General features: G+C 48.5%; 1 long non-coding RNA gene across 2 annotated transcripts in view; it reads right to left on the minus strand.

Annotated features, from left to right (window-relative positions):
- Positions 1-8,473: 8,473 nt before the first annotated feature.
- Positions 8,474-14,153, minus strand: part of LOC144307986 (uncharacterized) — a 31,249-nt gene continuing 25,569 nt past the window's right edge. Inside the window, exon 6 of one of the 2 annotated variants that reach the window (XR_013374642.1) lies at positions 8,474-8,792. This is a non-coding gene — a long non-coding RNA (uncharacterized LOC144307986). The remainder of the gene's footprint in view (positions 8,793-14,153) is intronic. The other variant, XR_013374641.1, reaches the window with a different exon arrangement.

Genomic DNA, 14,153 nt, shown 5'->3' on the forward strand with positions numbered 1-14,153 from the left:
TTGTGAATTAAAGTGGATTTTAATTTTGAGAATATTTGGATTATAAACAAATGGAATCCTTTAATATTTGCTCTTACATGAGACAGACCTCTTGGGCAGATATAAACCTCTTTGGATAACAATTTTTCTACTTTCAGAAGAAAAAGACGTCTCTAATTCAGGCTTCCATAGATGTCTGAGCACCCCATGATTTTGACTTCTTGTGGGGACCTTGTTTTTATTTCAGATTTTTATTGCATTTATTGTCCCTGACTGAATGCTTTTGAAAAACTCTTTCCCTTTAACTTAAAATCTCAGAAAAATAAAAATTCCAGGTAAGATTTTTTGTGTGAGTGGCTCCGCCTTAGTCTTTAGGTTGATATTATGTTTTATTTATTTATTTATTTATTTATTTATTTATTTATTTATTTCCATTGATCCATGTCCATTTTCACTCCTCTTTAGGTCTTTTTTTTTCCCTTTCTTTCTTTTTAGGTCTTTGAATGCTGCAAACTGATTTGTGCAAATGGGCTGGGTCTGTGGCTTCTCTTTTGCTCTTCTGTTTGCCACCTTATTTCGGGAGGAGGGTTTATTTTGTTTGTTTAAGATTTTATTTATTTATTTATTTTAAAGATTTTATTTAATTAAATGTTAAAGTTGTAACCTGAACAACTATACAATAATCCATTTGTTCTTGTAAGTCACTCTGTGGTACTCTGTTACAGCAGCAGCATCAGGAAACGTACGTATACGTGTGTATAGGTATATTGATAGAAAATCCTGTTAATAGATAGTTTTAAAGCACAGACCTGGGGCACCCGGGTGGCTCAGCGGTTGAGCGTCTGCCTTCAGCTGAGGCATGACCCCGGGGTCCTGGGATGGAGGCCCTCATCAGGCTCCCCTGCACGGAGCCTGCCTCTCCCTCTGCCTGTGTCTCTGCCTCTCTCTCTCTGTCTTTCATGAATAAATAAAATATTAAAAAAAATAAGGCACAGGGCTCAGAGCAGAAACACTGCCCTCCATGGCTTCCAACACTGCCTGCACCCCCACACTGCCCCTACTAAGCATGCGTGTGTCGCTCTCGGTGACAGTGAGACCAATGTGTTGGGCCTGCAGGACCCCAGCAGTACTATTGCACAAGCACCTCGTGGACCTTCCTGGGAGCCGTGAATCAGGGGACAGACTGTACCGCACGTGACGATGCTCTGGCTGCCCCAAGTATTCAATTCATTTAGCAAGGATGTGGAACGTGGTCGACTGGGGGCAGCTTCATGAGCTGAGGGCAGGTGCTTCTTGGAGAGGCTTTCAGCTGCCCCATCTCCCTTCTGGAGCACACGTGCGTGCGGGACGTTTCTGCGCAGCGAGCCGTTTCCCGCAGTTAAGAGGTGGCATCCTTGCCGTGCTCTTGTGCTTCATGCCCGTGGGCACCGTTGCATAAGAATGTACCGATAGACCCTGAGGACCATGCCAGGGATTGGAATACATGCGGGATGCCTCGATGACTGAGCCACACGCATCCTCTTATTCTTGCTTCAGAGCAGAAGACGAAGCCAGTGCTCAGGAGTCCCCAGAAACGTTTTGTGCTTCCACGTTCTTGCTGTTTCCGAGAGGGCGTCCCATCCTGCCTGACCACGGCCCAGGCAGAGCCAGACACACACCCAGCCCCACCCACAAGGCTCCCAATGACAACAGGACCCTGCGGGAGCTTCCTCTCCCATCCACTACATCTAGTACACTCCCTTCCTTCCCTGCAACCCGTCTTTATTGCAAATGTATGGTAAGGACCTGGAGCTGAATGCTCAGTGTGCTCAGAGCGGGCAGGCGGGCTGCAAACGGCTCCCCTCAGCTGTGTCTCTCTGTCCTAATTCTCTCCTTGCACTAAGAAGCTGCTCTCCTGCAAGCTGATGTATGGTTCTTCTTTTTCTGTGATCGGCAAACCTGGTTAGTGTTTCCTTGAGTGCTTTGAAGAGCAGTGTGGAAGCATCTCATGGAGGAAGTTGAACGCACATATATAAATTTTTTTTTTTTTCACTGTATGTGGTCCTAAGACATTGCATGCAGGAGCAACAGTGCCGCCTGCACCTTCTCACGGGGCCCTGCTCCTACGCCCCGGGGCCCACACCCCATACCTGTCTCCCACCACTTCCTTCTCCTTTGGGAGTCACCTCACCATCTTTCACTCAGATGTTCCTCAAAGCAGCAGACGTGTTGGCTTCCAAACCTTGGGATTTTCTTTTTTAGAGAGATTTTAACATCTAATATCTTAAATTTTGATTTTTTACTGTGACTGTCCACTACATAGACAATTTTTTATAGAAAAGTATAAATGTAATTAATTGTACGCTTGCTTTCCATGTATGGGGAGAAGGTGACCTCAACCGTTAGATCCCCAGTCCAGCTCCATAGAAGACCACCCAGCTCTGTCTAGAACCCCACCTTCACCCTTGTGGATGTCTCTCCAGTGCTCACATAATCCCAGGCTCTGTGGCCATGCAGACCCACACCTCGTAACAATACAACCATGAGCCCCGCGTCACGATGTCCTGCTGGTGGACAGTGTGAATCTTTCACGCTGGAGGCCCTTCTCGTCATCTAAGATAATCTCCTGTATTGTGTCTCCCCTTTCAAAATATTGTGCAGGACACAAAGGTGCCAAGTATGGCGCGCTGCTCGTTGTCGATGGCAAAACATAAATATCCGCTGAGAAAAGAAATAAGAAAAGTGAGGAGACTCCAGAATCACCTGTCAGAACTTTGCAGTTGGGAATGGAGACAAATTACTGCACCTGAGGGCCCGGTTAAAAAAAATAGCATGAATCCATGAAGGCTTTTTTCAAATCTGATTTTGAGTGAATCACTCAAAAATCACTGCTTCATGCGTCCTGTGGAATAAAGAGGGAGAGACTGCAAGTATCATTTACTAATGCAAATCTTCACACTACCGGTGCTGTGCCTGCATGTACGCAGTCTCTCTGCGGACCACCCTTGCATGCAAGAACAGCAAATGCATGTTGCGTGCGTACCTTAGTACGCGTGAAATAGTACCATATCTTCGTGGGGGAAATACTTTTAAAATTCTGGCGAGAGAGACAGAGTCAGTCTGTGTGTTGTATGACATTTAAGTAAGATCCAGGGTGAAAACACCAATGATGGTGGGATGGGACCTTCATGGAAAGCTATGAGCAGCCTTCAGAATCCTATTCTCCTCTTGGACAGAAAAGCCCATCTTCACGTTGTTGACTTATGTCACAATTTCACCAAAATACTTCATTTTCCACTCGTACCTAAGTAATGTCCCTTAAGTATTGACCTTGTAGGGGATCTAAGTACATCTTACGAAATATTACCAGCAACAGGTGCATCTTTCCAGAAGGAATTTCTTAGCGAGCTCTAGGAATAACGAGGACAAGGAATGAACAACTCTTACGTACATTGTGTTAACCATTTCATTAAACCTTTTGAATTATCACCACTACCATCATCACGAATGGGATTATTCACATTTCTTCAATAATAAAAACAATAGGCTCAGAGAGAATCACTTATTTGTACACAATTTCTCAAGTGGTTTAATTAAACTCAGCTGTATACCCAAATCTGTATGCCTGAAAATCACATGAATTCTTTTTTTTTTCCACCACACTATATGGATATTCTGTTTCACGTGTGGTAGGTGATACAAGCCAAAGGAAGAAAGCAAGTAGGTGCTTCCCCGATCCTATGTGCTTGCTCTGTTCTGAGCTTGTTCCCAAGGTAGATTCGCTGTACTGACACACCCAACGTAAATCCTGTTTGGACTCAGCAATACAAATGCCAGTGACTATTCTGAAGGTGGGGTGCAGCTTGGCTGCTCACATGGTGTTGTGCATTTTGAAGACACAAAATCTAGTATGTGCAGAAAACAGAGACGCCAAGGGTTTGTTCTGTGTTGCTAGGAGTGCAGCACATTCAAGACTCCACTCCCTTTGAGCCAGGATGCTACAGCTGGCAGACGGACCGAGTTATGCCATCTTGCGGAAGGTGTTTGGCCGTGCTCTTACGATGGTAGTCACACACCGAAGGAGAGTGTGGTCTTTCTCAGTCCCATTGAGAGTCGCTCGGCATGTGCGTTTCAAACTGCTGAGACTTGAAACAAACAGTTCAAAATACCCCAAAGGAGACCACTTGTTGCAGGAAGGGGTGGGGTGCTGTGTGTGCCACGACAGTTTCCACGTGCAGCTCAGCCTTCCCCGCTATTGGCGAACAAAGATTTCCCAGCTTGAGTGATGACACTTCGTCTATAGCACAGGTTTGGAGACACCAAGCAGAAACTAGAAGAGAACTATAGTGGGACAGTGCGTGTCACAGCACATGTTCGCACATCCGGAGTTCTAAGTCGTTGGGTTATGGATGTGTCCAAAAAATATCCAGGGTGCTACAGCCAGATTGAAATGAAATGTCGTAAAAGAAGATGATGATGGATGACTGGAACTTGGGAAGAAGGAGAGACCTACAGAGAGCCTTCTTGTCTTCATTTTGGAATGAGATGGTTGGAGAACGATGGCCAAAAGGTCCAAGAGGTGCAGAGAATGAAGAAATGCAAACATGGGTTTTATGAGAGATTATCAAGTGCGACAGGGATCTGGAGAAAAGGGAACTCAGCACCACATGTGTGGGTGGCAGCCTGCTGAAATGGCTCCCAAAATTCCAACCTCCTGACACTCACACCCCTGTGTCTGTCTGCATCTCCATCTCTTCTGTACAGGATGCCTGTTGACTCCTTGATGATGAATAGAGATGAAGTGATCTGAGATTACGATACAGTCTCCATCGGCTCCGGCTGCCATAGCAAAACAGCGTAGACTGAGTGGCTCAAAAACCACACATCTATTTCTCACGGTCCTGGAGGCTAGAAGTCTGGGATCACGGGGCCACTGCATCGGGTTCTGTGACGATCCTCTCTACCTGACTTGCACATGTCGGCTTTCTCCCTGGGTCCTCAAGCTGTGATGTCTCTTCCTCCTTATCCCACCACAGGGACTCACACTCATCAACTCCTCTAATCCCACCACGGGGTCTCACCCTGACCTCCTCAGACAGCAGCATGCGACCAAAGCACCTTCCATCCATCCTGAGGAGCTGAATCCTATCAGCAACCGCATCCATGAGCTTGGGACAGGTCTTTTCCAGTGCATTCTGGAGATGTGGCCCATAGCTCTGACCGACAGTTAGGTTTTTAGATTGTGAGAGATCTTCCTGTCTAGAGAACCCAGCTAAGCCCAGAGCCTTGATCTGCAGAAATTGCAATAAATGTTGCTGTTTCATGTCACTAAATTTGAGATAATTTGATGATCGCATAGACAGCCATCATCAATACAATATGGTAGCCTGTTTCAAATATGGAAAGGGCTTTAAAAGCTGGAAAGGTTTAGATTTCTTCTGTTGATTCTGTAAGTGCCAACGAACCAAACTGAAAGTGGAGGGGGGATGGTTTGCTGTAGTTAATTTAAAATGAAGACTTTCTAACCATTTGAGATTTCTAAAAATGGAACCAGCTTCTATAAAAAGCAGTTAAGTCGAATCATTTTCAATTGGAGACCAAATGGCCGTATCTCCAAAATGCCACGGGGCTAGTAAGCTGTTGTATCAAGGATGGACAGGATCCCTGGTTCTCGAACCTGGCTACCTATCAGAATTCCATGGGGGCATTTTAAAAAATGCCAAGTTCCGAGCCTCAGCACCCAGGATTCTGATCTAACCAGTTGGCAGTGATTCTACAAGTTTCATATTCTTTGACAAATTCCTCACTTCTCTTTGATGCAGGAAGTCCAAGGACTAATGTTGGGAATTCACTTGCCTAGAAGACATCCGGATACCCAATCTTTGGATTTTAGCTTTTCAATTTAAAATAACTAATATAGTTAATGCTCTCTGTTTCCAGATTCTTTCGAGGCTCCGTGTACATCTTCTCTGCCGTTTAGAACAAAGGAAGCAAGGGTAGATGTTGGAATGATCATCTCTTCCCTGAGAGGAATGTGGTGATACACGGGGCATATGTGGGGGCAGGTTATTCTCATCACCTCAGCAAATACAACAACTGAGCGCTTTCTGTTATCAGTAAACCTTCATGGACGTGACTTTTCTGACAACCTGAACATTTTACCAAAGATTGGCCAGGGACATGAGACAAGAGCCTGTGTCCGTTCACCTCGTGAATATATACCAATGGTGTTGGTACTAAAACAGTGCCATGAACAAAAGGGAAGGTCTCCGTCTTCAAGGCAGCCGGGGCCCAGAGGAGGCACACACCCGTTCTGATGTGAATGGAGTCCCAAGAGCCGTGAAGCGGGGCAAGAGGCAGCTAACTCAGATCTGACAGGAGAAGAGGGAGAGGAGATGTGGAATCCAGCCTCAGGCCGTGTGAGAGCATTACGACTGTGTTCTAAGGGCGCCTTCAGCTGTGCCAGAGGATGTCAAGCAGGGGAGTAACGAGCTTGTTTCAGACGATCGCTGTTAGCTTTGGTACAAAGCTGACCGGGGAGTGGGATGTTGCATTTAATTGTATTGCAAGAACTACTTGCAAATACAATAGACCCTTAACCGACACGGCTTTCAACTGTGTAAGCCCCTTAGACTCCAGTATTTTTCATAAATACAGTGCAGCCCTGTTGGTGTATTTTCTTTTCCTTATGATTTTTTTCCTTATGATATTATTAATCACATTTTATTTTCTCTGGTTTACTTACAAAATATGAATATGTATATACTGAGATCTTTCAAGTATGTGCTAGGGGACTGTTTATGCTATTGGTAAGCCTTCCGGTCAACGGTGGGCTGTTATTAGTTATGTTTTGGGGAAGTGAAAAGGTATATGCAGGTTTTCGACAGTCTGCATTGGGGGATGGTTGGTGTCCACTTCCCCTCCCCATGTTGTGCAAGGGTCAACCGTAATTTTAAAAGTTGGTAATATTTAAAGAAGTCTGGCATCCAAAAAGCTCTTCGTCGCCCCACATCGTTGCCTCTCCCATTCAAGCAACTGCCCTAGAGGCCATCAACTCTTTCACCTTTTCTTCTGGAGTTTAGAGGAAACTATCTGTTCACTTGTCTGTCTAGAGGTTGCTCTTCTCTATCAGCATGAAAATTATTTTTACACAATCAGCAAAAGAAGAAAAAGCACCAACCTCCGTCAACCTACTTCCTTCACCTCACGACCTGAGGATGTTTGGTATTGGTGGAAGCAGGGAGAGTAGTTGATGGAACAGTTTCTGAAAACTCTAGAACCTACTCATCTTGCGTGCCTGAACCTTTATACCCACTGAATAGTCTCCCCATTGCCCCTCCCTCCAGTCCCTGCCAACCACCCTTGTTTTCTGCCCGTTTCCACGCAAGATTCATTTTCCCGTTTGCTGTGGACCACACCCTCTTTCTTAAAGCAAGAGAAGAGCTCTTTCCAAAGAGAGTATGCTCCATGCATGTGGAGTCAGCAGTCTTTAAAAATCTGAAGTTGCTCAGTGTTCCGCTGGGAAAAGTGTGGGTTATTGTTCTATTGACTGTTGTTCAGACCTTGAGGTGCTCCCGTACTTTCATGGCGCCCACACAGAAGAGGAAGCAAAATTGCGTCATACATAAAATACTACAGGAAAATCCTGTCTTTGGTTTCTCTCATTCCACACATTCCCGTTGCAAGAATCCCTCCAGGCCTGTGCACCTGTCCTGGTCCCCAGCCTCACCACAGGCTCTGAGCAGCTACCCAGAACCCTAGTAAGTGCAAGCAGACCTCTTGGGGATGACAGTCTGCATGACAATGAAACCCAACAATCCCACAGGTTTTAAAGAAGGGATTACTGGAACTGCCTTTAAGACCTGAAGGGTTTGACAGCATTGTCAAAACTCCCACTCACCACCCTTGCAAGATCGGTGTTTCAAAGTTCCCCGTGTGACATGCCCCCCCCCCCCCACCACTTGGCCTGGCGCTGCTGAGATGTCTCACCTTGAGCCTCAGATGGTAGATGAAAGGCGTCTGTGCACGCCTTTCTCACCATAATTCACAGCTGCGATTCTCCCCCGGAGATGCAAATCCTTCTCCTCAGAGGATGCACGGCAAGTCACAGGGCCACTGTGCTGCTTTGCCCCTGGCGTGATTCCAACCCTGGGAACATCTCAATGTCACCTGCACATGCTTTGTTTAGTCACTGTTCTCACTCCCCCTCGCATGTTCTATTTTCTCCTGTTTCTCTCTCGGGGTGACCTCTTTTCCTGGAGGCCTCTCCCTCCTTCTCTTTCACATCTGAATGATCCATAGGGACAGTCAGCGATGCCCGGCCTTTTCACCCTCCATGTTTACCCATCGAATGTACATGAACCCTCTGATACCATCCGTCTCGCATGGATGAGCCGAAAGCGTGAACAGGTGAAGATGACATGCGCGGGAGATGGAGGATGGCTCCCATGGAAAACTTACCTGTGTTCAGATCTCTGCATCCCTGCTCCCAGGGGTCACTCACTCCTCCCCAAATACTGATGATGTTGAGAGAAAGATGGACTTCACTTGCACAAAGGTTATCTTTAACGATACCCAGGCCGAACCTTTATTTGTAAGAATAACTTGATTGTTGGTGAGGACGAGAGAAGGGTGCTTGGATTTGCCGGGTTCTGGTTCAGGACAAAGCAGTGCCTTCCGCAGCACTCTCCTTGGGGTTAGGCCTTCCCAAGAAGGCATGAATTACATGCAGGGTCTGCCAGAAGACAATTGTGTGATGAACCAAGAGGATGCACATTGCCCAGTAATCCATTCTCAGAGTGGAGCACCGCAAGGGCCGAGGGCCTGTGGACAGACTGGGGGCCAGTAGATTTGGTAGCTCAGTCACTGTTCGGATTTAGGCCCAAGACCTAAATCCTGAGCCTCAGCTGGTATTCATGATTTACCACTCCCTTTTCCCTACCGTATCCCTACATACTCTCCCCCATCCTTCATCCTCTCAGAGGCCAACGGTTGCCCACTTAATAATTAGCTAACCCCAAGGACTTCTGGGAGTTCTCATAATTCTGAATGCCCCCTTATGGAGCATTTGGGAACCATGGGGGGGGGGGAGGCGCATTTTTAGCAGCTGCAACAAATGGCAGCCCTTACGCATTGGAGGTTGCGTCCGTTCTGCATGACATGCTGGAACCCATAGGCAGCCCCACAGCAAGGAATGACCCCCAAATCCTTCATGGTTTTCAGAAGCTCTCCTAGCTACCCTGGTACGTAAAAAAAACACCTTTTTATAATCATACACCCCTACGATGGAACTCTATTTCCTCTGTAAATTCAAGTACTTTTTCCCCTCACAATGTTAAAACAATGATTTTCTTGATGCATGTATCATTAAATTATGCAGCTGACCCTTGAAACGACACAAGTTTGCACCGCGCCAGTCCATTACATGTGCATTGTTTTTGATAAATACAGTACAATGCCATCAATGCCTTTTCTCTTCCTTAGGATTTTCCCAATCACATCGTTTTTTTTACCCCTCTCTGGCTCAGTCTATTTTAAGAATACAGTACACCATACATAGAGCACCCCAAATATGTGTGACTCTGCTGTTGATGTTACCGGCAGGACTTCTGTAGGTCTTACTTCAACAGTAAGCTATTAGTACTTAGGTTTTGGGGGAGTCAGAAGTCACACATGGATTTTTGATTGTGCAAAAAAAGTCGGGGTTTATCCCCCTATCCCCCATGTTGTGCAAAGGTCAACTGTAACTCAGTTTTGTCTAGGATTTTGCCAAAGCTTGAGCACCATCATGGAAAACCATCTCACTAGTATGACGTCCACTCACCATGTTGGAATTCTCTTAACATACAGGGGGGTTTCCACATAGGACTACGTGTTCTGTGATAGTTTACCACGGCTGGTTTCATTCCATATCCTGAGAAGGACATTCGATACTGTGCTTCTAGACAGGGCCAGCCCAAGCTCGTGTGAGGCAAGACCAGCCTGTCTTGATTTCTCCCCTTGGGCAGCCTATGATTTGTCTCAGCACATTAGCCTAAATTTATTTGCCATTATTTCCATGTTTTTTCCCCTCTTACCACCACCTGGCGGTCCTTATCTTAATGCTAGTTGTTACGAGTGCCTTCTGCGTTGTACTCCTCCCACCGCACGTTCTCCCTTAGTAATATCTTCTGATCTCCTCCTAATCTCAGGCCTGTGCATCTAAGGAGGCACCATGTATGTCCTCAAGGACATGTATGTCCTCATGTATGCTTGTGTTTTCACACCTACTTCTCAATACGGTGGGATACATACTCTTCTACGGGGACAATTTTCCTTGCCTTTCTCCATGATAGCCCGGCGAAGGCATCATATTGCTTTATTTTCAAAATCTGGTTGTGGTAGCTTATGGTATACAGACTTATGTCAAGATAAAGAAGGAATCCCATTTGTTGTAAAGAAGGCACCTTGGTGCAGGTATTGTTGAGGAAGTCTGGGGTATAGGTAGGAAAGTAGTGTGAGAGGGACCCCCCAGCACAGCCCACCTTGTCTGCTAAGAAACATTTCACGATGGCGCTTGTAGTCATGCCAGCGCCCTGGATGGATGGATGACTGACAAAAGAGATGAGCTCATGGGCAGGGCAAAGAGCAGTGGGCCAGCATTTGGTGGGGCTTGGCCACAAGTTACGAGACCACGTACAGACCTTATAGGCTCCGTTCTCTTCGCGTCCAAAACGCCAAACACGTGTCCAGCAACTGGGTGGATGTGCAGTCAGCCAACACGGATGTGCCCTTCTCTTATGTCTCCGCCTCTGGGAAGATTAGCTCTGCTCACACTGCTTTGCAATGCTTTGCCTCAAGCTATGGCTCTGCGACCCAACCATTCTCTCTCTGAGGCTGGGGGATATTTCTTGTTCATCTTTGTGTCCTTGGATTTGAGTGTCGAAAACTATAAGGTGCTTCAAACATGCTGGAAGACTCAATGCACTCCTTCAATCATACGTTTATTCAAGGTGAGGTTGACATCCGTCGTTTTAACGCCACTGACTTGACTAATTTTGAGTAGCCCGGAGAACCACTGTTGTGCCTAACGACAATAACGGACATAAACCTGCTTGAGAGCCTCTGTCGTTATTTTTTATTATTTTTTTCTTTTTTTTTTTTCCGCTGTCGTTATGATAACCCTCCCTTATCTCAGCAATTTTAGAAGAAAGAGAGAGGGGGTAGCTTTATTTCCACTATCTGCTATCCAGGCATGAAAATCAGAGCATAAGTGTGATACAGCTTTATGCATATCAAGGGTCATTTCCTGGAGGCACACATCATAACCGCAGAATAAAATTTACATTCCTGCAGGCTTTAATTTCGTATTTATGAAATTTTTATAGGTTTTCTAATAGAGAGTGTGCCTAGAGTTTGGCCAAGGTGTGAAAAATATTATATGGTAAATGGCCGTATCCACCAGTATTCTCGAGACGTGAGAATAAAAAATAAAAATAGTTGAAACATTTGCAGATGAGCGACTAAAATATCCTGGGCATTAAGCACATGCCGTGGCATGCTATTAAGTACTTTGATAAATATTATCCTATTTGATGCTTATAAAACTTGCTAAAGTAGAACTTGCCAGTTTCCTTTTCTACCTGAGGGGCCTGGGGATCCAGATACATGCTCACGCCGCCCGCAAACGATGGATTTGTTGGAGCCACATTCCCCTAACTCTAAAAACATTGCTCTGCTAGACGCTGTTCCTCATTTAGGCCGTGGCTTTCTTTTGTCTTCATGATTTTAAAAATTTTTTCCGACTTCCTTTCCCTAAATGGAGCGCGTCCCATCGTTTTGGCTCTTCCGTTCGTGAACATATTTTCCCGTAGTCAAATTTAGCCACTTTCCCTTGACTCTGCTCATTAACAAATGCTTCCCAGCATCTTGGGATAGAGACGCAGACGTTTTCACGTGTGTGGGGGGGGGCACTTGGGCCTTTCAGCCACGTGCTCCCCCGTGAGCAGGAGGGCAGGTGCAGCACGGCCGCTGCAGGTGCGGGCAGGCGCCGCTGATGTCCGGGCAGGCAGGCTGGCCTCGACGGACGAGGCTGTGACTCGGTTCTGTCCCCGGAGAGGACGCGCCGTCTGTGGTCGTCTGCTGCAGCCGGTGGCTCTGGTCCTCACGCAGCCGCCTCCTCTGCCCGCAGCCTGTTCCCATGTGAGGCGGGATATTTCTCTCGCACACACGCATGGCCAGGCCCCCACGCGCGGCCTGAGCACTGGGCTGCCGAGACCCCGGCCCGCCGGGCCCCCCGCAGCTGTGCCCCTCCTCCCCGCCACCCCAGGAGGGAGCGCAGGGGGCCCGCGTGCGGTGACCCTGCCTGGCCTGCCCGTGCACGGGGCCCCCTGGCTGCACCAGCCCGTTGGGGACCAGCCCGTGACCAGGGCGGCAAGAGGGGCCAGCAGCCAAACCAGGCGCTTCCTTGAGCGTCCCGTAAGTGGAAGCAGCGCTTTCCGTGCCCACATAAGCTGAGCTGGTTGGTAAAAGATGGAAAAATGTGCGGACCTGCGATGGGCACCCTTCCCCACAGCTCCCGGTCGGCGTCCCTTCCTCCCCTTTGTCACCGCCCGGCCGGTCCCGAGTGGCGTCCTCGGCCTGCCACCGTCTCCGTGTCCCTGGGACGCTGTGCAAAAAGAACCCTTAGGTCGTATTGCCAGTCCAGGCTTCTCGAGAAATCCGCCGCCGCGCGTCCCCCGACGGACACGAGGTGCAGGGGCATTTCCGCCTCACAGGTTAGGAGCCTCACTGTTGGCTTGTCCCTCTGGCCGAGCTGGCTCCAGCCTCCCCCGCTCCTTCTGCCTGCTGACCGCGCACCTGCGGCTCCAGCGCGCACCTGCTGCCTGCAGGCGGCCCTCGCCCCCCCCCCCCCGCCCGACTCACATCTGTCCCCAGGTGTTGCCTCGCTTACTCCCGCCATGCCCCCGCTTTGAGGCTGGGGTGAGGCTGCGAGGGCTTCAGGAAGGGAGACACACAGGAAGGAAAGTCAGCCCGGGGTCCGTTGCAGGTCGGCCGTGCTCAGTGCCGAGAGGAGCAAGCACAGGCCGGCACCGGGGCCGGGGAAGCGGGCCGCGCCTTGCGAGCTGGTGGCTGCGTTTAGCACACGGCGGGCAGGTGCACCGACCTCTCGGCTGCTTGCACCGCAGGACCCGTGCGCCCGCATTGCCGGCTTTGCTGCACCACCCTCCCATCGGGGCTGCTGCGAGGGTCCATGCCCCTCCCCCCGCCGCCTCCCAGTGATCCCCCCGAGGCACCAGTGCACCGTGGAAGTCTTTGACTCACGTGTCACCTCTGGCTGACCCCCGACCTTAGGATGAAATACAGAACTCATGCCGCGGTCTCTGGCTGTGCACACCTGGGCTCCTTGGCTCTCGTGCCCCCTGACCGTTTCATCCCGTTACCTGTGCTTGTCTCTTCCTGCCCTTAGGACCCTCAAGCAGACCATCCCCCAGGCTGGATGCCCTTCTCTTCGTCTCCAGAAACTTCCATCTATCCTCCAACAACCAACTGTCCTTCACCCTTCACTTGGAAAGCTCTTCCCGGGTTTCTCCTTCGCCCACTCGATCCTTCTCAAATTCTCAGATTCTTGTATTTCATTCACAGACCTTATGAGAATTTGTGATGTGTGAATACTTCTGCAATCGCTTGGTCCCCCCTTCCACCTCCTCCCTGGACGGTGAGGACCAGAAGATCGCTTTGGTTTACACCCTGCCTGCTTGGCTCCTAACACAGCAGTGCATGGGAAACACATATGAAATGTGGGTTCAATCAAACTATTGTTGGTTGAATCAAATGTTGATTCTCCACCAGGGCTCACTGTTGCCCCCAGAGAACACTCGGCAACATCAGGAGATGTTCATTATCACAACCGAGGGAGACGCTCCTGCTCTTTGTGGGTAGAGGAATGTCGTAAAGGTCCTACAGGACTTGATGGGGCTCCCCGTGAAGTGAGCTGTCTTTTCCAAGAACTCAAGGAAACACAGACACTTCATCCACGTCCGCTGGTTCCTACAGGATCCCATGATCCTTCCAGCTCCGAGGGAGCTTTGGTCGGAGCTACAAACTCAAAGCAAAGTGAGAAGCATCCCATTGCCTGAATTCTTCACTAACTACTGATGGCCATGTGCGTACATGTCTGCTGTCACGCCTCCTGTCTGCACGTGTCCAGCTCGCAG

The sequence above is a fragment of the Canis aureus genome, chromosome X (assembly GCF_053574225.1).
Source record: "Canis aureus isolate CA01 chromosome X, VMU_Caureus_v.1.0, whole genome shotgun sequence".
NCBI classification, from domain to species: domain Eukaryota; kingdom Metazoa; phylum Chordata; class Mammalia; order Carnivora; family Canidae; genus Canis; species Canis aureus.